The following is a 26,217-nucleotide window of genomic DNA, read 5'->3' as shown; positions in this document are numbered from 1 at the left end:
TACTGCTCCTTTGGCCCACAATTTATTATGTAAGACAGAAACTGGAGTAATATGTTTTGATACATCTGCCTCAGTCCAGCAAACTTTTAAAGTCCATGGGTGTTCTGCCCTTGACCTCCTCCTGAGCTGAATATAGAGTACTTAGCTAGTGGAATATCACTAGCATCTTGAGATCTACAGATAAAAGCCATTAGAGTGGAATTGGATATTATCAGTTCTGCCTTTGCTTTCATTACACAGTGAAATACTCTTCTGGTAGTATATCTGCCCAGTTCTGATTCTCAGATCTCTGAGGTAAATCCAGGCTAAACTGTTAGTCACGGAAAGCAGCTGTTATAAAGATGCTGCATCAGCAGCCTCTGAATTTTACAATTTTTTCATAAAAACCTAGAGTGAAGTGAGTTAGTGGCCCATAAATCTACCAGCTCGAGAACCCTAAATCTTCATATAGTTTCTTTTGAGATTTCAGATGATTTTCCAAAAGAGGGTATATGCATCCAAAAGTTAAAATTATGTCATCACAGCTGACCTGGATATCTTCAGCGATTGCATCAACAGGCACACTTTGTATTGGATAGGTTTGGAAACTAGACAATTTCTGGTCTGACCCACTAGAAGCGGTGCCTGTCCAAGTGTTGTGTCTTAACCCTGGTAGGCAGCTAAATCACTCATGCCACACAGTGGGATGGGGAAGAGAATTGGAAGGATAAAAGTGTGAAAATTCATGGGTTGAGATAAAGGCAGCTTAATCAGTAAAAAAAGGAAGCAAAGAAAAACAAAACCAAGAAAAACAAGTGGTGCAAAAACCCCAATTACCTGCCACAAGCTGACCAATACCCAGCCAGTCCCTGAGCAATGGCAGCCCTGGCAAATTTGCCTCCCTCCTAGTTTTTAATGATAAGCATGATGTCATATGATATGGAATATCCCTTTGGTCAGTTTAGGTCAGCTGCCTCAGCAGTGTCCCCTCCCAGCTTGTGCACCCCCAGCTACTTGCTGGAGTGGCACTGTGAGAAACAGAAAAGGCTTTGACTCTGTGTAAGCACTGTTCAGCAATAACTAAAACACCCCTGTGTTATCAACACTGTTTTGGTCACAAATCCAAAATGTAGCTCGATACAAGCTACTCTGAAGAAAATTTATCCTATGCTAGCTAAAACCAGTACAATCTCCATTAATGGGCAACAGCCTTTTCAGGGGTGTGCCTGCTGCAGTGTGGATGTATCCATAGCCCCAGTCACATCAATGTGTACCTTCTTTGGTCTGGCCTTATCTACAGCCACAGGTGCTTTGAGGATACCAAGAAATGCAAGTCTCAGTTTATAGTGCCCTGCTGCTTCTTTCTCCTGGACAAGAGGAAAGGCAGGAAGAAAAAGGAATTTTTATCTTCTGTGCTTTTGTCAGATCTTCCTTGCTTAGTGAGGAAAGTAAGTGTTCAGAGTTGAGCTGAACTGAATTAGCTCATCAGTGATAACAGTTCTGTTTAATCAATTAGACTAGTTGGATAGCGGTATAATGCTATATAACATAGAGATGTACTACAGAAAATAAGCTTCCTATTTAGTACAATATCATATGGAAGAGTTTCTTTAAAAATATTTTAACTGTGAACAAATCCAGGCTTGATGTATGAATGCAGGTTGTTGGCTTCGGAATTCATCTGACTTAACAGGTCACTGGGATGTGTATCCATCCAATTAGGTCCCTTTTTCTTTAAAGCTGTAATTTGTATCTGTACGGAATTAATTTCTTACATTAATAGAAATAGACTTCCAGCATTTTTATGACCCCTTTTCAGAGGACTTTGTGTTTTGTAGATCAGATTACTTCTGGCTAGCATTATTAGAGAAACCAGAATGTTAAGACTTAGTATCAGTTTTAAACTAATTAGATTAGGAATTCTAGATTCTTAACTTTTGATGACTCATTGCAATAAACTTCCATTCTGTTTTGTGGAATTCCAACCTTTTAAAAGGATCTGAAATTAAACCTCTAGACATTAAAGTGTTGGTTTCCCAATATCACATAGAAAGCTAACGGATAAATCAAGAAAAGATTGCCACCTTGCTTGTCTTCTTCAGTCTTCTTCATCATTGTTAGAAAGCAGTTAGTGTTTCAAAAAATATCCTGTCAAATTTCTAACACAGGAAAAATGAGGAAACAAGACATTATCTAATACTTTAAAGTAAGGATAGGGGCACAGGATATGTTTCTCCTAAAATATGTCAGTTTGTATTATTGTTCAGTTGTATCTGTAGAAGAGTGATACATATACATTAAAATTATTAATCAAATAGGCATCCTGTACCACATGTCTGCAAACAATGTTTTATGCAAATGTAAGTATGCAAGTAGAAGTACCAGGCTGTGTGCTTCTCTGCCTCCTAGGATAACCCTGTGCTCCTCAGCTGGTACTTACTATCTAAAATGCTGTGATAAGTTCTTATTGCATTACTTGACAAAGGCAGAAAGAATACTTCCAAAAATGCATTAGAAGACTTTTTTCAATGTGTTTGGTTCCAAGACAGCATTAACTCCACTAAATAGTGAAAGTAATAATGATCACTCAGACTGCCTTAAGGCCATGACAAAACTATAAACTGTTTGATGATAATTCTGCAGCCCTGTGAAGAGTTCTCATTTGCTTCATAAATTGTCCTAAAGAATAGCCTTTTTAAAAATAACAATACACTAATTTCTCTGTGTTTAAATAGGATTTAAGTAGTTAAAATAGAAAACAGCCTAAATACAATGGCTTCTTATGATAATTGCACACCCATCAAAGTAAACTGGAACCCAACAGATCAATAGTTAAATACTATTAAAAACAGTTTTGAGAAAAAATCATAATTGACTTTGCCATATGCCTCATTTTCTTACTCCTTCAGAACAAGACACAATCACCATTCATAGAGAAGCTAATTAACCACTGTCAGTTAAGCCCTCAATAACTGATCTCTTGACAGCTGGTAATAATTCCCAAACCCCATTGCAAATTGCATTAAAATACATGTTTATCCACTGGAGAAAAAGATGGGGAGCACAGCTCATACGTTCACCAAACACTACAGCTGGCAACGATTGCCTTCTTCAAGATAGCTTTCCTTGCATGTTTCACTTCAGTTTGGGAGTTTCCCCTTCTCTGACTACTTAGGCTTGCACATTTCAAATCCCAAATGGTGAAAATATGGCTTTGGATTTTGTATTCTGTCTTCAATGAATATATGAATCTATGCTCGGACAACCTAGTGGTTTTCACCCGAATGTTTGTTTATAGTTGTCTTTTTATATAGTTTCACTGAGAAACTACAAGTGTCAACTAAATTTTGCATTTGTTAAAGCAGGTAACAAGGGATATGGGAAATGGAAGAAGAACTGATTTGAAAGTCCAACAGCACACTGGTATCAACTCTTCTAGGTCGTAAAACTGATCCATCTTCTAAGGTTTAGACTACAAAGAAGCAATCTATTTCCTAAATGAGCTCTATTTCACCTCCCAACTTTTGATCTGTCCTGAGGACCAGCATATACTGTTCTTAAAGCTTTTTGCAATGTAACTGCTATAAAGAACTACTTTATAGATGAAGATTTGAAAGTCAAAATTCATTTAACTTTGTTCCATTTCCACAAAAAAAAAACCAAACCAAAAAAAACCAAAAAAACCAAACAACACAAAGCGAAAAGCTAGTGAATGACAGAAAGAGGAAACAGAAATATGATTAAAAGGTTTTTATGGTTGTATTTGAATATAAATAAATATATAGCAATAGTACTTGATTTGGGAGAACAAGAAGGACAAAATCACATTACTTTAATTATATAAAATCATGTGGTAAAATGAAAAGAACAGGATAAATTCCATGCAAGTTCTAAATGGTAGGTGAATATAGCAAATCTTGGCTGATTTTCTGGTGACTAGTTGTATCTATCTGTTCCTGCAGTAATGAATTCTCTTAATAAATACACTCTGCTGAAAGGGTTCCTCATTGTTACCTTTCCAATCTTGGCTCAGACAGTTCCTCATTGTGTGATCTAAAGACCAATCTACTGCCCAATTCTGTAACAGCTCAGTAGAAAATTTACCATTCAACTTCAAAGGCTGAAGAATCTAAATTTCTTTATGCCCTAATTTGTTCTTTTATAACATTTGCTCTAGTATTTCACAGGGATAGTGTGAATTGAATTAATTAATATGTACAAAGTATATTTGTATCTTTGCATTAAAAGACCTGCTCCATATCTGTCTGTCTATCTTGTTCTGCATCACAGAAGTGTTTAAGGTCTTTGACATTATTATACACGAAGGAGGAAATAAAAATGTTTCTAGTGATTGTTCCTCCTTGTTAGGCAGCCACATTTTTCAGTGTGTTTGGTTAGTGATAAAGATTGTTGTATAGCAGTGAATCAATAGATGATTGGTGTAGCCTTTTCTTTTAATTGTCACCATCTCCGCTATAGATAGATTGCTTTTTTTTTTTTTTTTGGTGCTTAAGAAAGGAATTGCCATGAAAATGGAACAGTCTTTAGTTCACTTCCTCTTTTTTGTCCTCATCACACTGACATGCACATCCATCTATCACTACTGTAATGTGCTTTTGAGGTGTAAAAGGCTATTTTGTAAGTCTTCTTAGTAACTACCTCTGCATAATAGGTGCACCAGAATTGAGAGTACTTTTCATTCTCTGAACAACTTCTGAGTAAATGAATAAATGAGTTCTTTAAGCAGCAACATTGAGACCTAGATAAGATAGTGATATTATGAGAACCTTGAAATTCTCTTAATATTCCCTTTATATTTGTTCAATTAAACTATATATTCTGATGACTCTAAATATTCAAGATATTTTTAAGACCTGCTTTCATGATTTTACATACCACAAGCTCACATACTTATCTTTGTACCAAGTGCTGTGCTGAACAGCAGATTGTAATGATAGTAGTAATGCCATTCCTACCATCTTAAGAAGCAATAGCAAAATAACGGTGTCAGTTAAGTACTGGCTTAACAATTTTGTCCTTAAGGTCTAGAATGTTTCTAATAATTCCTCTGGAGCAGGATATGCTTCTATGTAAGATTAAGTGGGTTATCTAATCTTTTCCTTTCCTTGTGTGATCCAAGACAAATTTTGCTGTGCATCTGGATATTTTTGTGGAATACTTTGTGTGTTCAAATGACAGATCTGTGATCTTTCTGTAAAAATTACGACCTATGAAATCAAATGTCACTGGTGAAGGTTTTAATCTGGTGCTCTGGGACATAAGTAATGTCTGTCACTCTATCAGAATAAATGCTTACATTGCAAAGATTGTGCTGACTCATTACACAGATGTGTCTGTGCACTGAATGGCATGCAGCTGTGCTCTTTGAATATAGTGCCAGAAGCAGCAGGAAGGGGAAAGGGGGGGCAGAAGATAGCCCTTCCGTCACACTGTGTACAATATGGGATCTGAACAATTAGTATGTGCTAAGTATTTAGTACTTTGCTAAGTGAGCTCTTCCATGCTTTTCTTCCCTCAGGATCAATTTAAGATGAATGCTATGTCTAGAAGGAATCACCTTTTATTTCTGAGAAAAGAAGTGCATCCTTACAGTAATATGCATTTTTTTATTTTGCAAGTATAGTGCAGTTTTTCAAAGTTTGGGATATAACAGAGAAAAGTCCTATGCAAAGAAAACCAAATTCTTTAAAACACATATTGCTGTGATCCCATTCTTCCACAACTGCATGTTTTCCCTTTCTAGCCAAATTCCTTTAATGTATTTAATTGGTTTGTATGGTTTCTACTGCTGTTTCATCGCTTACTGAGAGGTGAGACTTGCTCAGCCAAGAGGAGAGCCTGCGTGCCCATTCTTGACGCAGCCTGCCCAGATGCCTGGCTATAAGTAGCACCCTTCTGTGCTTATGTTACAGAAAGGACCGACTTTAGAAAGACTGGAACTGCCCAGGTGTACTCAAGAATTTAGTGCAGGATGATGTGACTGCTGCCTCCAAATCTAGTCATCTGATCCTGCAATTTCCCAGATCCTTATCCAGTAATGCCACGTTGATCTGTTTGTCCAGCTGCAAAGGAAGATTACTCTGCTTTGCTGTTTTACTCTCATTCCTACACACTGAAGTGCACAGAGGTTGAAGCCTTTTCAATGAAAAATGCACTTGGTTTAAACTACCCACTTGTGACCAGTCCTTTGGTAGTAATATCTTACATTTTATAAAATTTCTTTGATCTGAGAGGTTTTGAAAGCTGCTTACATCACGAAGGCTGCAAATTATTTGTAAACAAGACCTTACTACTTGGAAACTTAGATGTTGTTTTGTAAAGTAAGATAAATTGAATTATTACAGTCAAATCCTTAATGTTACTCTTGTTTACAGCACACTTCCCTTAACAGTAAATATCGAAGCCTGTGGGCACTTTCAATTACTGCATCTTCCTTGCTTAACAAAGGAACTCATAAACCTCTCTTTCTGTCATACCATTTTGAAAGATCTTTGTATATAACAAAGACTGCATTGACTGACAATGCTTATATTAAGAAAGACTTATTAAAAAGATAAGTTGTGTGGTTCACCTGTCTTTGCCTGTGACCATGCAATAGAAGCGGTACACAGATTACTACAGGAAACTTGGACCTTCCTTCAAAATTTATTCCTATGCCATGTGAAAAATGGGTAGGAAATGCAATGGAACTAAATCTTTAAAAATTATTTAAGTTTTTTTATGTTGTATAAAAGAATCGTTCTTGGTATAAACTCTTTCAAATGTTCAGCACCAGACTTCTCAGTATCTCAGGTTTTATGAATTTTAGAGAAACGGGAAGATGCAGCTGTAAAGGCATAGATATCTCTCTCACAGAGGATTTTATGGCATTATTTGAAAAGGTGTCATGTTTACATAGTTTCTTGACCTACACAGATGGCAGAGGAAGATTCACTCTCATTTTGCAGATGTAAAAATGAGATGTGTGCAAGAAATAAAATTCAAATTTCCCAACTGCTCTTCTCTATTCCCATCTAGAAAAACCATGGAAAATGTAGGAACCACATCTGACAACTCCTAACAGTTTGTCTTTATAATCTGCATGTGTTTTCTTTATAGATGAAGATCGTAAGAGGTATGGTACGTTTTGAATAGAAATCATCATTATCTACTCACCACCAGTGAGTTAACAGAAAAAAGTGGGGGGAAAAGAACCCCACAAAACCAAAACCTAAGTACTGAGAAACATCATAATCCAAGTTTTCTGAACACAGCTAAAAGTAATTTCTGAAATCTATGCTTAGAAGTATGCATCAATACAATAAATAGACTGAGTTGCTAGTGGAAATGGAGATGTTCATCACTTTGAAAATTGGTCCAGCTACCTAAATGCCTCTTAGAAAACTAATTTTAGGAATGATAGTGGGAAAATGTTGATGAATATTGCCAGCGTCATATTTAACTGTTAAACAAGTAATAGCGTATAATCTTTTATGCCTCAGTGTAAAAATATTCCTTAAAATAAATAACACTAAAAATATATGAAGCATACAACTATCACAAAGTAACTGTAATCCCATTTTGTAACAGTAATGGATACACTGCAGCAAGCTTCACTGATTAAAAACTTTTTGTGCCAAGTTTGTTTCCTGTTTATCAAATGGGATGTAAAATGCAGACTACCTTTCTATATGGTCTATTAACACATAAGGTTTATTTCTGGAAGGCAGTCCACACTCCTTTATCAGTCTGAGCTTCAGGTCTAAATGTCTCCAGCTGTCAAAAGTTTAATCTGGGTCACTGGCAGACCTCTGACTGCTGAGGGTAGAAAGAAAACAGAACAAAAGGCAGGAGGTCTGCTCTCACCCACCATGTGCTCATTCAAAGAGTGAGCGTGCTCTGGCATGGTATGTTGATCATAGAAAATAGGGCTCAGAAGGCCACAAGGTCCATTCCTCTGACCTAGGACAGAGAGAACAGTAAGTCAGTAGCCGTATCTGTTGTCTTCTTTGCCATCCCAGTTTCAGTGTTACTGGACAAAAAGCCTTTCATTTATATTTTTCTCGCTTTGGCATATTGTTGTATTTTCCAAAATCTAATGTGTAATGAGATTTGTTGTGTGCATTTCATACATTGACCCCTACAATACCGTCGGTATTTAGTGTCATAATATGATACTAGAAAGAAATAACACTGTAGAGTAAGGAATTATAGTCTTCTGTCAGCATTGAGAAATGAATATGCTTTGTTTTGCAGAAGTTAAAAAAATAGAAAAGTTAATATTAAAAAATCTGGAATCTATGGAAATGGTAATGTTAACAGTTCTGTCTGCAGTAATACATGTGCACTTCTGCCACGTGAAAGTATAGGACTTCCTTGTGCACAAGCAATGTTGTTAGCTTGCTTTTAAAGATTTGACTAACAAGAATACTTCATTTTCCAGTTCTCTTGTTATGTTCTTTGCAATTGAATTATTTGGACAGATGAGCCTCTCCTAGTATATATAGATTTAATAGAATCACAGAATATCTCAAATTTGAAGGGAGCCATAAAGATCATTTGACACCTCAGAACTAGCAACCTGAGTCAGGTAGTCCAAATAAACTGTTCAAGTTGGAAAGTTGTCACCAGTTCAGATCCTTGGCCCTATTTGTGAGGTGCTTTGAGGGTGTAGAGGGGACAATTTGAGAAAAACTGTGTGTCCAGGGGCAGAGAATTTAAAGAAATAAGAGGATAGGTCCTGCAGTTAACTGTGTTTGAAAGTCTTGATGCTAGAAACAAAAGATTTTGTAACGTAAGAATTAAAGGAAGATGAAGACCTGGAAAGAGATTTGTGCTGTTTGTTGTAAAATGACTGTTTAGTCTGACCGTTTAGTTCATCATTGCTCCTGCGGTATATCTGGCCTATTTGTATTCTTCCCCTGCCTTGCTCTGCTCTTCTGCTGCTCTGTTCAGGCATCCTGATAATTATAATGTAACGTCAAGACAAATTCTGAAAGTTTTGGGTCCCAGTCCTTTTGTCAGATATTATTTACATTAGCATTCCAATGAATTGAAATTAATAAAAAAACCCCTTTCTACTCATGTACAAAACAAATGTATCATACATTCAGGGAGTCCCTAGTTGTGGTACTACCTGGACCCTAACAGTCTGTGATGCAGCAGAGCTCCCTTTCCTGCTTGAAGACCCTCTATCTCAAATGAGACTGAATCAGCCACAAAAAGCCTGGCCACAGCTGTCAACACCATTTATGCTATGCTTAGAAACAGTGCCATGGCCTGTAGGCAAAGGAAATTTGAACACTCTTTCTTGTTTCAATGAAGTAGCATATTTTAGGATAACATAACGCTGGTGAAATTTTTCAACCAGCTGACACAGATTGACAGTCCCAGTTACTAAAATGGGGCTACAAGTGAGAGTAAGGGGTACAATCTTTGCGGGGAACCCTACTTTGTAGAGACATTGCTTGGAAGGTTGTCTGACCTCTAAAATACATTAATCATCTGTCTCTGATGTAAAACCATTTCAGAGGGAAAACATTCATACGTTCACTATTACCTTTCATGTTATACATAGAGTAGGGCAATGATAAATGTTATTCTTTCCCGCTTATTTAAGAAAATTGATTCTGTGTGGAACTAAAGGTGTTTTATAGAATTAGTCTTTGACAGCAGAACATCTCTTACAGTATACTAAGGTATATACACCTGTTATTTGGGGGGGCCACACCTGCTAAAAATGCTCTTCATCTAAATTCTTGGATGGAAAACCTACTATTTTCTAAGGCCAGCTATATGAATAAAAATGCAAAATTTACCTTAATAAACAGGTCACTTTATGATTATAACTGTTGAGCGCATTTGGCAACATTTTAATTTGAATGTTGGAAGAATTAAAATTCCTTTAGCATTAATTTTGATAATATGGGTTAGGATTTATCACCCATCCTAGAAAAAAAAATTGGAGGTCTTATTCAACAATACAGAAAATAAATATTGTATTGGAATAGAGTTAATAGAATTTTTAAATGAATTAGCAAACTGGACAATAGATAAAAAAGAAATATAAATATTTTTTTTACGAGATAAAACAAAATTCTGAAACTTTTGACAAAAAATATAATCCAGATATCCTGCAAGCTTCATGTTCATATTTACCCACAGCTAGCAGCTGTTAGGACAACTGAGTGACATAGGACAATGGTTTCAGCCATAGAAAGCCAAAGCCTTAATGAAACCAAATTTTATCCATTTCTTCTTCTTAATACCCTTCTAAGGAATAGCAGGACATTTGCCTTTCAAAATAACTCTCAGATCCAATTATTTAATATTAAGAGATGGAAAAACATTAAACAAATCTAATACTGCCAAATTAATGCAATTTCATACACTTGTGTTTGGTAGCTGAAGACATGCTGAACAGCTAAAAAGCTGTCTATCTTAAGGAGAACGAAAAAATAGTGTGCAAGAACACCCTTTAGAGAAAATGTCTCCCGCCAATATCAGATGTAGTGGTAGGAATCAAAACTGAAGGATCTAATTTAAAATACATTCCAATTTATTCATATTAGGAATTTAAACATTCTTGGATTTCAGGTCTTAAGAGTACCTGAGTGTATGAGTGATCAAAAGCAATTTCCTGTTGACATTACTGGATCAAGGCAGTTTTGAAGTCACGTTGCATCTTTTTTTTCCCTGCTTTAGATATCACTCTAATGATGAACTATAAAGAACACTGTGGAATTAGTTTAATTTTTGATTATGCAGAAAGAAGGCAACCTGACTATCATAGGCTGTGTTACACCTGGAGGGCCTAAACAGCCATAATTTGATTTTACCAAGTGAAATAAGCAAGCCTGTCATGGTACAGGGAAAGGACGATACACACTAGTTTGACAGCACCCTTTTTCTGCTAGAGGACCTTCGCAAAACTGTAGCATAGTTGTGGCCCCTTTGAGATTCATATTCGTATTGCCCGTCTTCATCAATCTTTGTAGCTGTAGGTTACAAATTATCTTTTTCACACACTCTGTTAGCCTCTGAGAATGTACTAGCTGTATTTGATATAATTTCTGAAATGAAAACAAAACCTTTCTGATTTCTCAGAGTCAGTATCTAATTTTTCATGACTCATACGCAATTGCCAAGTTAAAGAGGTAACTACATGGATCTGAATCATTATTAGTGTTCTGGACAATACTTTATCTGATTTCCTGAAGTTTAGTAGTATTTTAAATGTGGTATAGAACACTGAATATGGGGTCTTCCACTCTAAATTTCTAATAAGCTATGAAACTAGTGGGAATCATACACTGGGCAAGAAACTCTTTTTGAAGAACAACAACATTAAAAACATGCCTCTATATCCAATAAATGGATGCAACATGGACAAATAGCCAAAATCTGAGATAAAGCCTCTCTTTCTGTACAACATTCTGTCATCAGCAGTAGTACACAAAAATACTGTTTACTGTAAAGATAACAAGTAGAGTAAAATCAGATAATTTTTTTTCCCCTGAATTGGAATTCTACTAGCCATTTTGGGATAACTCTTTGGGTGAAAACAGTTTTAGTCTTTAGTACACATTCAGTCAATTTATTTTATTGTGGTAGGAGACAAATACAACAGGACGTTATTATTACTATGCCAGATAAATGTTATGTTGCATTACATGTATTTTGAGTCATATCAGTAAATAGTGCAGTAAGTATAATGATTGTAACATATTCCACAGGCCCACAATCTTATAATAAACTTAATATAAAATCAAAACTAAAGCTCAATGAACTACTTATCCAGCAACAAGTTCATTTTTATGGGCAGTAACATACAGACTACTAGCTTTTTGATATTCATTAGATAGAGGATCTGTTTTCATTCTGGATCTTAAATCGCTTATCAGCCTTCTCACAGAGAGAGCACCTGAGGAAGAATGTAAGTGGGTCTTCTAGGACTTAGGCAGATGTGGCCCAAAACACCTGACACTGAGCTCAAATTTGGCCAATACCAATGGATTATTCTTTTTCCCTTGGTTGACTATTCGCATACTCAAATTAAAAATGAGCCCATTCATAGAAAAGAAACAGAAATCAGATAATTTATAGACTGTCTTACCAGGTTGCACAGAAGCCTATAAGCTGTTTTTAACCAAGTAATAAAAGCTATAAGACCATTTGACTTTTGGGTGTATGTTATCCCTAGGCAAAGTATCACACAGGCATTCAATTAGCTTTTGCAGCACACTAATTTGAGTTTATGAAGCATATTGTCCCCACAGCAAAGGAATGCTGCAGGGCTATTGTGGAGTAGCGTGCACCACAGCCTTACATGATTAATGAGTTTTTATTATTACTGCTAGCCTACGCAAGAAGATTTACAAATTATCCAGGCTCCGGGTCTAGGTGGCCAGTTCTTCCTGTGCTTTGTGTTAACACTTGAACTTTCCTTTATCTTAAACGTGAAGTTTATTTAAATAGAAACCAGCTTTAGCTTTTAGGGACAAAGAAAAATACAAAAAAGCTTGGTGTAAAACTTGGGAATGGACAATATGTTTCATGAAAGGGTTCTACAAGAAGGTTAGATTTTAATTAAGAGGAAAGGTGTAATTTTCATTAATCAGTTCTGTATGATGGGATTCATCATGAGGAAAAAACTCTCAATGTTTATTATGTTTATTTTAAAGTGAAGATTCTTTTTATTAAAATGCTGTTGGATTTTATAATTTTTTTTAGCATTTCACACTCACTAAAGCTGTATTAGCAACATCTTTCTCTTTCACTTTACATTTAAAATACAAGTTTAAGATATATTCTTTGTTGGCATCTTTTAAGCAAGTGGAGCTAATTTCTGTTCACTTTCTCCTGTTACTGGAGTTTCTGGATTTCAAGAAACGTTAATTATCCAGGCCTACAAGAGGAAAAGTCCATGTCTCTTCTATTTTTAACAGAAGATAGCATTTAATATACTGATATATATACTGTTTAATATACACTTGGTACTACTACGTACCAACTAGGCACGCTCCTCAGAAAAATACAATACTGGGAATCTGTTCTATCATGCACCAAGAAATGGAAAAATAATTTTTTGTTCCTTGCATATGCAAATCAAGGTCTAGATCTGCCTCTGGCTCAAGTTACAAAACTCTAAGTAAAAGAAAATATTAAGTATTAAAGTATAAATAAACAAGGAATGATGGTTAACTTCGACAGTTACAGAAATATGCAAAATATCTCCAGAAATTATATTTTATTGTATGTAGGCTAAGTATGGCAAACTTAAAAATTAACTCAAGGAAGATATCAAACTGTGCAGTCATATTTCTAGCTCTACTGTACTCAAAATGCAGCCTTTCTTTTTTCCATCACCTTTTCTTGCATATTGTTGCTAAAATAAAGAAAGATATGCACAATGATATTCTTTTTCTTTATTATTTTTCTCTTCAGCTAATGTGAAGAAGGTTAAGTGGAGTTAAAATATAGTTAAATATATAAATACAGCTTATAATATGCAAGCATAATATAAAAATAACATAAGCGTAATGTAGAAATATGCTAGACACAGCTAGAATGTAGACAAGGTTGAGGTAGACTAGGCAATAAAGTCCTCTATTGTTCCAAGAAAATCACTCATTAAGTGATTTTGTTCCCCACACAGGCTGGGCCTGGGTTTATATGTAAGCCCTTCGCTCTCCCTACCAGGGGTGGTGTTAATAACTCACATGTACATAATTTACAGTGTCTCATAGATTTGTTTCATTCACTGAGAACTTCAAACTGCCTAAAAGTCTGATCCTTTGTCTTTTGAAGTCTTGTCATTGATTTTACAGATAGCAGTATCAGGTCTTCAGTAGACGTTTAACTGACATAGCTGCTCTCTCATTTATTTCTACTGGCTACATTTTAGAGCTAAGTAAAAGCCATTCTTGAACAAAAAAGCAAAACCAGGAGGGGAATGATAAAGTCTCTATGGTCCAGAAAAGATAGGCTTCTGACTTTGAGGCTCAGCCACTTTGCCAAAAGAATAAAAGCAAAGGACTTGCTCATGTTTACAGGATGTATATCCCAGAGTGCACTTTGCATCCCGACTACACAAAGTAAACAGCTCATCAGCAAAATACCTTCTAATAAATCTATAAAGGCCTCTCAGCCCTTTCTGTTTTGTTTCAGTGATTTTTCAAGCTATAGGAACTGTCTAAATCCTTTCCCCCTTCCACCTTGTAAAGCAGTGGTCAACATGTAGCACGGGGGAATGCTGTTTGTTTTGCAGCCTTTTCACTGATGTATAAGTTAGCCGATAGAGAACTCCTGCTTTATTTGTCCCAAATGAATGTCAGTTGCTAGTGCAGGCCGGCTAATTCATACTGTGAATTAGGTAATTTTGTTTCAGAACATTTTGTCGTCTGTTACTGCCTTATTTGTCCTGGTTTGTAGACTATTGTCCCCTCTTCCCCCCCACCCCCATTCCTATAATCTTTTGCATTTAACTGGTTACACAGCTAGGAATATAACATTTCAAAGATATAAATAATAATGAGCTCCTTTAATAAAATCAGACATAAGTTATGCAGCAGACGTCAATTATAATGGATTTTAAAGGTTTTGATCTAGAACCTGGGTGGCATTACATTTAGACTAATAACTGTAACTATGATTTATGTGTTTGCAACTTGAAATGGTTTCAGTGCTTCGATACATGTCCAAAGTAAAATTTATAGTCTGCTACAGAATGTATAAATAATGAACAGCCATATGTCATATTGCATTTAAAAATTTGACTTTTTCCACAGCTAGCATAAGTTAAAATGAATTAAAATTTTAAGTTCATGGGGGATCAAGTTACTTTAATACTTTAAAGCAGCTTCACAAAACCAAAACTGATTTAATTACTTTTTCTGCAGTAAAAAATAAGATATTTTTAAATTTGCTGTGTATTCAAATTAAGCTACAACAAAGAGCAAAACATATGCTGATAAGAAAGGAAAATTATTCACTTTTCTCCTAAAACTAATTGTCACTAATTTTTTGTTAAATAGCAAAACTAGGATAACAGCTATTGGCAAAGAAATACTGCACAAAGAATTTAAATGGAAAGAAGCACAATCACTATAATTTTCGAATTAACCCCCTCCCCCAAATACCCATTTAATGTTGGAAAAAGCCCTGTAATCTATTTTTGGTAATACGAGCTGCATATGACTATATGAATATGAATACACACTGCAATTTTTCAGTTGGTCATTTGAAAGTTACAAGTGCACCTGACTAATATTCATGGTCCATTTGCAGCAGAAAGACCACCCGACCCTCCAACACAGCAGGGATTGTTTTTCAGAATGTATCTACCTTTCATAAATCTTGGTTTACACATTTTAAACCTTGCTGACCAAACCCTTCTTGTTTTTTTTCTTCTTGGCTATCTGTTGAAATTTGTCATTGTCATGAACGGACTATGTACAAAATCAGATCAGAACTGCTATTTTCTTAGTAGCTTTTAAGCTGCTTTCCAGTTTGCCCAAAACACGAGACAAAGCACAGCAGGATTTCATTCCTGTGGGAAACAGGGTGTGCTAAGATTTGACACCAGGAGCCCATTCTCCTTACGTTGTCAGATCAATTTTGCACCAGGAAATGTTTCTCAGAAATTTTAGGTAACTCTTCTGGTATTTACAGCAAGCAAAAACCTAAGTGTTCAGAACTGCCCATGTCTTGAAGATTCCCTTTTCCTTTTGTATGGGAACACTATTTTCTTTTATTCCCTGGAGTGTTAGTACTAGGACTGAACTTAGTGAGCTCTCCAAGAAGCAGAAATAAATAAATGAAATATATGTAGTGAAGCCATCAGCAGAGATGACATCTATTCCTCAGCAGATCCTTCTTTTGTGTTATTGGGAAGTTATCTAACTTCTCATAGAAAATGCTATTGATTTTTAGCCTGTTTTGTCAACTAGTCGATAGCCACACATAGAGGCTACTCGTGATACGCTACTTTTTTTTTCCCCCCTGTTAGAAAAACTGCAACTGTATGTTGTGTTACCAATGTGGCCAGCTTGGTGGTTTTTTTGTTTTTTTTTTTTTTTCTCTTGAACTTTAGGTATTAATACATATGCTTGGTTAAAAATGTTGAAGTCTATTTTATCATCCCTCTAAAGAGGTGTCTTAGCCGAGAGAGATGCTTTTGCTAAGAAATAGTACCAGTGTCTTAGAGCTAACATGCCTTTGGGCTCTGACAGACATTTGGAAGCAGATTGAAACTGGGTGTCTAAAATGGTTACTGGTCTCACCTTGTCTATCACAGACTTAGTTTGTCTTGCTACACCAGACTGAAGTCACAGAGCTGGTTTAATGAGTATGTCAGATGCCCCTTTTCTCAGAAATGGCAGTATCTGTCAGAGAAAGGCAGAAGACTAGGAGTGGAAATGAGAAATGAAAGCACAAGTAGCTTGGAAATTCTAGCTAAAGTTTTAAAATTTTTAAAATGTAATTAGGAAAGCAAAAACATTAATAGAAAAATAAGTAGTTCAATTTCTAAAATTCTTAGTGAACAGTTCTTTTTGAATATTGAAATGAAATGACAGTTCATCTGAAGTTGTCATGTGAGCTTAGTCTCAGGGAACTTGACATACCATTTAGAGATCAGTTTGCTGATAGTTATTGAATAGTGGGTAAAAAGATGGGTATGCAGTGTTCAGATGGAGCAGTTTGTTTCAGACCTTAATAGCTTTTAAGAGATTAATGTTTCATAGCTGGATGAAGTCATGGGGTGTGATCATGGAAATGGATACTCACTCCTCTCTATGAAATAATATTGATTAATAAAATTTGAAAATTTTGTTTCCAAGATTGTGGTAACACTGGACAATGAGTAAAGTACATTTCTTCAAGACATGGAATTCTTGCATAAGTTTCTTGCATAAGCTTAGCTCCCCACCTGTCCCTTTTCTTTAAGTTTACCACTCTGATCCTGTCCTGCCATATATATTCAAGAGCATCATGTCCTTTTCTTGTGCTTCGGCAAAGTCCTAGTGGAAAAGGTACCCAAGTATCAAAATTTAATGTTAACTTGTGGATCTCTGTGTGTGAAATCACACTCTGTGTGGGCACCTGTTACTCATGATAACCAATAATCAGACAGGCATGTTGTGAGTTTTTTATCTATAGGAACAAAGGTTTTAGAAGAGATTCTATTTGCAAACAGGTAAGCCGGCATTCAGGTGTATCTTATCAAAATGGGCTGCTGACATTTTCTGATGGTAATCAAGATCACCTTGTATCAACAGAAGCTTCTTTCTCTTCTGCTCCTTTTAAACTGTTGCCATAGCTTTTCAGAGAGTTAGTTGTTTTCAGCTTATTAGATATTTTTTTAGGGACTTATTACTAGAAATTAATTTTAGTTTATGAGTTTAAGAAAAGGTCAGGAGGTGTTCAGAGCACTGAATACTTGGGGAAATTCAGCAGCAGATGAGATCTGCTCTCATGATTTAATCAGTTTAGTGGAGGTATAAATAGCTGGAATCATCTTCTGAGGTCCAGGTGTTTCATGACCTAAAAGTAAACTGGTAAGTTTTTTTTTTTCAAAAAGGCATAGCTGTTTCTTTCTTTATATGCTACCATGTCCTTAAATAAATATATTATCTGTGTAAAGAAAGCTGTGCAAATAGTGGCTACAGTAGTAGAGAAAAACAATACAATACTTTTATTGGCAGGTCTATCTGCACTTTCCAACCCAGTTAGGTTTATTATCATGCAGTACCTTTACCTTGAAAACAGCTGTTGTCATTGTACATTCTACAGGTCTGTGACTTCAATCATGTCACTTAGCAGTTTCACTGTACTTCTTTTGGTGCTTAGAAGAGGGGTAAAAAAAGATAGATCTGTGGCTACTCATGTCACTGATAGATAAAACATTACTATAATTCTTCATTTGTTGTCACTATTCAAACTGTGCCAGGACTTTAAAATGTGTTTTGTTTTGCCAGATATATTTTTACAAGTTCAAATATTTATTAATTTGTGACTTATGATGTTAAAAGGCTTTTTTGTTGTTGTTGTTAAAGCTGTGATGACTGGACTTGCCATAGAAGAAGAGAATTACCCTAGTTCATTTAACGTCTGTCTGTCTTTTCTTAATTGCCATTCAAACAGATAGAAAAGTTTTGGGGTGGTTTTTTTTCTCTCTTAAAAAATTCGCAAATAAGTAAGTAAGGGTCTTCAGCTCATTAATATCTTTGAAGTTGCGTTTCAGCTCCTTGATTGGGCTCAGGAGGCAAGTTTCTGTATCTCATTGGATTGGAGTTGCTGGTTTATATCATGACCTTGTGAGACTGGTACTGAAAGCAGCAAAAACAACATCAAATTATTTTACTCTAGTCTATGAGTTTTTGAACACTTCATTGATTTTTCACATTTTGAAAAGAAGACTTTCTGTAATATTAGCTACTTAAAGAAACTGAGAAAACTGGCTTTTAAAATTATCATGTTGCTTTGACTATATTGTCATCATTTGTTATTATTGTATTACCTAATTTGCATGCTTCAAGATTTTTGTAAGAAATTATTATTTTTTTTTAACACCAGCACACTTTTAACTAAGAGAGGGAGAACAAGTCTTCAGGAGTCTTATTGCTGGGGGGAGAAAGTGAGCCTTCAAATAAGATGAAGCAGCAAGAAAAAGAGACCAAACATTTCAGCTGAAGTTTGAGTCTTCAGTGAAAGAGTGCTATGATAATGTCATTTACCTGGCAAGTTAATGCTTCATTCCGACATTACATTTGGAGAAGAAATTGTTGTAAGCGTAAGGTTGTGGATTTTTTCATAATTCCCTCTCTTGGTCAGTGTTGCTCACAGATATTTTCTTTTGGGCAATTATCATCAATCTTGTCTTTACTGAAAATGTTTATTTTATCCTTTCCATAATGTTTTGGAGAACAAAACAAAATCTTTCTTTTATTCTTACATTTTTATAATGTTTCATTTTATAATGTAATATAGCCACCTCCAAAGGATTTGTGATTTGATACTTTTATTGTCCTATACATGTGAAGACTATGAAAGATTTGGTGGGTGTTGAGTTTAAGCTGCTTAAAATTCAGCTAACTATATGCGGTGTTTCCAAGAGTCTGATGACTTCACAAATGTGTGAATCCAAGTCAAAACTCCAACAATTTGCAGGGCTTTTCAGAACAGTAATTTTTATTCAGGCTTATCTCAGGAACAGAGATGCATATTCCCAAGGAGCGAGAAGGGGAGGTGTTGGCTTCTTTTCTTCCCTCATAATATTGAAGATCCAAGATCTATTTGGAGAGGTGGGTTTTTTTGTTTATGAATTAAAATGTCTCACTGCATTTATCCATGAGAAGAGTTACATTTAAAGAATAGGTAGGACCATGATATTTCACAAACTGAAAGCTGAATCTTGTGATTGTTTGTGAAGTGAGATATTTTGCAATAAGATTAAAACATCAGAACCCTTGATTTTTATTTTTTTTTTCCCTAATAAGCTTTTTTTTTAAAAAAATGAGATGGTATAGAGTCACTTTGGAGGAAGCAGGCTGTTTTAAAATTTACTGAAGCCTGAGAAAATTCTTCTTAGGTCTCCAAGGTGTCTTCAGCAAAAGCATGGAAAAGCACATAATGCACTAGACATTTCTGAATTAAGGGGGGGGTGTGTGTACGTGTGCCTACATGCAATGCTAGAAAGGGGTTTTTGACCTCCAAAGAAAAGATGACCAAAAACTTCAACCATCTTCCTGGGCCACCTTAAAGTAACTTTTGGTAAGTCTGAACAACTGGTTAAAAGTAAGGTGTACTTAGTGCCTGTGACTGACTAAATCCTTAGGTGGCAAATGTGACTTGCTGACCAAACCCTTACAATAGAAGGCAGCTCGATGAGGATGGGCAAGGGTGCTGTGCCCATGAAGCTCAGAGGATAATGCAGGGTGTGCCTGATCACAGCTGTTGCAGAGAAGCTGACAACCCGTGGGGGTTTTTTGAAACAGCTATCAACAGTTGAGTGGAAAGAGGTGGTGTAGATGTTTCTCTCTGAGTTAGCCAGACCAGTATGGGGACAGTGGTTAAGTGGTTCAGCCCAACATAAAGTATAAAAACTTGGCAACTAGCAAAAGAATTTTGCAGCATTTTGAACTGGCTTCAACCCATGTATTCTTTCCCAGCAACTGGGGTCACATCACGATGGTGAGCGTATTATAGAGACTGGTAACATTGGTTTTGTGATTGAACTGTGTATTGCAATTGCTATATTTTTCTAAGTGTAACTAAAATTTGTATTGTGTTTTCGGTTTATTTTGTATCTGATTTGTGCTAAATCAGAAGTTCTGTGTAACATGAAGTGTCTTCAAACAAGTAAAATTCATATTAAATACTATGCCTTCCATGTGTGGAATATCCTAAAAGAATCTGGTCAGAGAGTATTGGACTCTGATAGTGTCCCAACTTCCACCACACACCTCAGAAAGGAAAAACTTGCACACAGAGACAATTTTTTCAAAGGCATGGAAGAAATGTAGATCAAATTCAGTTAAAACATGAGCATTCTTCTTGTATCAGCAGTGTGTCTCTAGGAGCCAACTTGGCATTAATCTCACAGGAAAAAATATAGTTTAATCCGTATTTCAGCCTCTATGTGGAAGAGCTGAATTTTTTTCTGGTGGTGTGATTGCCTTAGAAAGGCCTGATGTGCAATGTGGGAGGACTCACCAATGTTTGAAGGTCTCTGTGCCACAGATTATACTATACCTATTTTACGGTCTGTAATACTGTATTTCATGCTTGGGTCAGATCCTTAGAGTGACTTGCAGTTCTTAGATTGAACCATTGACTTCAGTAAGATTATTAGCAGTAATGAAAACATGCCAGGAAATATAAAGGCTTTGCTAATAGATTTTTTTTTTTTTTTTGTAGACTTCTTACAGATCCATTTTACCAAATTGAAATAAATATCTTAATGAAATTGTGAGTAGTTTTCAAGTATTCGTTATGGTATTAAGATTATTAATGCAATTGTAGTGGAATATATGAAACTAAATTTTGCCAAAATGAGTAGAAAATAATAAATGTTCTCGAAAGGATTCATACTATAAAAGGTATGATAGTACAAAGTGTATTGTGTTTACTGACAATTGTGCTGGCCCCAGTCATAAATTAATCTATGAAGTAAATAGGACTAAGATGTTTAACTTCATACAGAACTGTTTATTGGAGTTGGCTGTTACAGTAAAAGAAAGATACGTTATTGCTTTTGTATAGCAGAGTGCATAACCCCATAGCATTTGTCAAGCATGCTCTCACCAAATACAATACTTGCTAACGTGTCAGTGAGGCAACAGTTAGCTATATTCACTGTTGGCCTGAATGAAAGCCCACTGAAGTCAGGAGGAGTCTCTACATTTATTCCAATGGACTAGCTTCAAAAGCCTGTCCTATAGGACATGTGGCAGAAACAGGTAAGCCTTTGGGTCATCCTTCCCCACCCTCATCGTTGAAAAGATGAGTCACTGGGTTTATTGTTCTCTTCTATTTATAACAGCCTGGAAAAATGCTAGTTTCCGCCCCCCCAGCATTGAGCTTCAAATAATCTTAATTATGAATCAAATTTTATATTATGCAGGGAAGCTGCTATTCACTGGTTTTGCAACAGTCTTGTGTATTAGCTCTGCAAACAGAGGGATTATTCATACCTTGTCCTTTATTCTCATGTTCTTATTTTGTTAAGTGTTGTGAACCAAGCCATTTGTCATGCGTGGTCCAGGTCAGCATCCCAGGTATCATCACAGTGTAACCTTATTGTGATTTGTAGGATGATCATCATTGAAACTGAATTCAGAGGTGTCATTGGATTGTGGCTGAACATCTGTTTTACCATTGCACATTTGCTCAGTTAGAGGTAACCCCTTAGAGGCTTGGTGCTGCAGTACAAAACTGAGTTTCTTGGTCATGCCAGTGTGACTTGAGTTGGGAGAGCCTTCCAACACAGCTGAAAGACTAGCCGTTTATTTAATAAACATGCCTCTATAGCGCACATTTTGGTTTTTTAAGTGGTTATATTAGCATCTGAGGCTTTGGATGTCTCCAGAACTCCCTCTAGAGTTATCAGGTTTTTAGCTTACAGTAGCATTCATATTGGTCACCTATGGCTTCCTCTCAAGTTAGGATACATCACCAACCACTGTTGTAAATGAAATCGGTGATGACAGTTTCACCAGGGATTTTTACCTCCATAGCCTCCTTAGAACTTGGAAGTTATCCCCCAGTTTTATGTGAATCATGGAATAAAGCAAATTTGTTACTGCTATTTTGGTTTTTGGCAGTGTGGCTTGAACTCTGCTACTATATGTGATCCATGGGTATTATAAAGTCTTCATATACTTGGTTTGTCTGAAGGGTACAGACAGGTAATATACTTCTTGCACAAAAAACCTACTTCTAATGCAACTGTAGGTTATTGTTTTCCCTCTTTAAAAATTGTTTTTGAAAAACAATAGAATTGTATGCTGATAGTAGATAATCAAGAAAATCCACAGTTTAGGGAAAATGTGCCATATGTCTTATAATTCCAGCACACAATGGGGTATCTCCTTAATGACTTCCTCAGTGCCCCCAATTGTATCTCGGTGTTAGAAGACATATGGAGCCTTTTCCCCTTAACTGTGAATTTCCTTCCTGCCACTGTTTTTTCTTACAGCCTTAATCTGCTTTTAATGTACTGCAGTTGTCTTTTCCTGCCAATAATCTTTTATCCCTTGTTAGGTGACTTCATTACAAATGACAGAACTAGAACTTCTACATTTGGAGTGAGATGAATGCTTAAATTCAACTTTATTTCTCAATAACTGAGCAACAAGAGATCTTTGAATTAAACTTGGTATTCTGTGTTAGGCTTCACATTGTAAAACCTGTGCATATCTGGTTACTGATGGCATAAATGATAGCATCTGGTGTTCTGTAGTCTCTGTATACATGTGTACATAAAAGCTTCAAATGTGATGCTGGTTGTTGTTTCTGAACATTTTGTGAAACCCTAGGTATAGAAATACACTTGTTTTGCAATCTGATATGTATTAATAAGTTACTTTTTCACAGGGTGCAATTTGGCCCTGGCTATATAAGAAACAACATGAACTAAAGTCCCAGTTCACAGGATATGTGTCTTTAATTTAAAATCTTTTGTATTTTACAGTAGTGATGTACAGATTTATTTCTGAATACAAGTACAGCAAAGTACTCTGTGCAGAAAATGCAGAAAGATCAGAAAAGAATTTGCATATATTCAAATTAAGGAGAACATGGTTCAAATTCTACACCAATAAATTACGAAGGGCTCATCTTACTGATCTATGCTTTTATTTAAAAGATTTTAGACAGAAATATTTATGATTGTAAGTGTCCTTACTTGATTCAAAGCCTGAAGAGATCAACAAGACTTTTTATAAGGCTTTGAACCTAGATTTAAAATGTCACATATGAAAGAAAAGACTATTTGCAATCTGATATTGAGAAATTTTGTGATACATGAAGGCAAGAGAGGCGATGCAGCCATTTGCTTTCCAGGACTCAGGCATCTGAGTAGAAACCACTGTCCTGGTACCCACATGGGGAGAGGCTTGACCCTGAATTCCTCTTTAATGTGGGTGCTTTATTAGATGAGGGTGATCTGAGAAGCAGTATGCATGAGAAGTAGAGCTGGCTTAGGTTGTTTTTCTAATACCTAGACCAACACTGGCAATAATTTTGTGATGCTGATTCACAGTCCAGTTGATAGTCTGCTCTTGAGGCAAAACAGATTTTGATGTTGCACAAAGCTGATGCCAGAACTACAATTTAGCTCCTAAAATTCACAGAAATATTATTGATTAAACATGAGAAAAAAACTGTTGATTGTTCAAGGTTGTTACTTCTTATGAGGGAGTGTATTCCCAGAGACAGAGTAGTAAGATTTATTTTTTAACCTGTTTTAATATTGTCATTGCAGTTGAAATCTATTGTAAGCAAATCTGAGGTTCACTATAATGGAGTTGGTAGAAAAATTTTATGACCACCTAATCTTTATAATTTATCTATGATGGGTGAAGGTTTGTTGTGAGCCTGTGGTGGTAGAAAACACTGAGGAACACTTAATTTGAAGTAAAGCATTATCAGCAACTGTAGGTTTGATTTCAGGCTTGAAAACAGGCTAATTTTTCAGCTGGTGAAATTACTGCAGAAAAGAATCCCCCTTTTTGCATTTTGTATGTGGTTGTCTGATTTCCAGCCACACCACAGAAAACTCCTGGTCTCCTGAATTGTGTGAGATTTCAACATGCAGCAGATGAGAGAGGGTTGGTTACTATTCAGTTGTGGAGTTTGGAAGGCTTCCTAGTGGTCTGCTGAATGAAACACTTCTAGATCAAAGCTGGGGAGGAGTTGGCAGGAAGAGGTGATGGTCCATGCAAGTGGTAAGCAGAACTGTCTCATAACCTTCCCTCCTATTGCCAGTAGACTATTAGGATGAAAACAAAGAATTGGACAAATTCTACTGATGTTTGAGTAAAACCTTCTAAAAAATGTATCCTCTATGAGAGCTCATAAAGGAAAGCTTGGGTTTATTGCATTCTTAGTGCAGGGAAATATTTACCTTTTTTTTTGTGTAGGTGTTAATAAAGGCTCTGTAGGTTGGTTGCATTTTTTTCCTTTTCCTTTTTTATAATTTTTTTCCCCTCCATTTTTATGTTTGTTTCTTTAGAGTGGCCTTTTTAAAGGGGTGGGGGGGTGGGGGGATCAGTTGCTTATGGTTCACTGAAGTACCATTTACTGAAGAAAATATATTTCCCTCCCCTCATAGTTACTGGCTGGTCATCACAATTACCAGATGCCAAGCTGTAGAACACAGTTTTCCAGGAAATGGCATCTGGCTTCTTGGCAGAGTCCACAGACGCTTGTGTCGATGGTTTTGGAGCTGCAGCTGGGTCTGGGTGGCTGCTGAGGGAGTATATGGTCCACCCTGTCATTCTAGATGCTATTTACCTTTGGCTCACCTTTGATTCAGAATCATTTAAGCATTTGTGCCTTTCTATACTGCTGTCAAACATCAGTCTTTCAAATGACTTTATGTAGATCCATTCACACTCAGGAAGAAGAAAGCCATTTCAAGTGATCACTTATTTTCTCATGTACATGTAAACTATAAACCTGCTCATATACCAGCAGGTGGCTTATTTATCCACCAGGATGTGTAGTGCAAACATGCATATTAAGCCATTCATTTAAAGGGAAAAAGAAGAGAGGGAATCTGATAATGTTTCTGTGAATGCAAATATGTAATTACACCTGTTTGTGTTCCACAGCTATAAGATGCAAAAGACTGAACTGTTGTGTTAAAGTTACTGCTAGTGCCATTGTGTGGCATAGAGGCGCAGCCCTCCGTTTGGGAGCACCTGCATCCTTTGTATATCATATGAACCACGCTAGGGCTGGATGGGGACTTTGCCCAGTGTTTCAATGTTTCCTGGGATGCCCAATGATCCAAAACACAAGCACCTCACTAGGGCTCAATAAAACAGAATTCTCCCGATCCAGCTGCCAATCTCCTGTGATGTGATGGAGGAATCATCATCTCATGCTGCTGTATTTTACTTCCCTGTTTGTCCGCATCTTATCACACCTCTTGGATGTACTATAAAATAGCAGTGGTAGGTACCACAGGTAGTGTAAAAAAATATTTGTACTAAGCAAACTCAACTTCTGTTGGGTCTCCCTACTGGCAGAAGAATTTCTTTTTAGCTGAAACACTAGCATTGTACCCCTGCTGTGATGTTGGTGGAGAAACTGGGCTGGGTATGGCTGACAGCACTTTACCCTTCTTTCCTTTTTAGACTTGGGACTACCAAGTTTCTGATCACACTGCACCACTCCTTTCATTTTGTTTGCTTGACTATTTCCAAGATGGCAACCCCAACAGTGATGTTGCTGTATGAAAAAATACAAGCAGTCCTTGTTCTGATTTTAATGATAGCAACTCAGTTGCAGAATTATTGCTATTACATCTAATTGCTCGTCCACACTCTAGTATTTAAAATTGAGTGGTGGCAAGGATTCAATGTACAAATCTATTTATTTATAGCCAAGTGACCTTCTGTTCAGCGATATTATGGATTCTAGCTATGGATTGGGATTCAGCTTCCCTGTGAATGTCTGGCTCAGTGTTGACTCGAACATGGCTTTTGTTCCCCTGCTAGTAGTGACAAA

Source organism: Phalacrocorax carbo, chromosome 10, assembly GCF_963921805.1.
Source record: "Phalacrocorax carbo chromosome 10, bPhaCar2.1, whole genome shotgun sequence".
Lineage (NCBI taxonomy): Eukaryota > Metazoa > Chordata > Aves > Suliformes > Phalacrocoracidae > Phalacrocorax > Phalacrocorax carbo.
Note: the sequence above shows the minus strand (reverse complement) of the source record.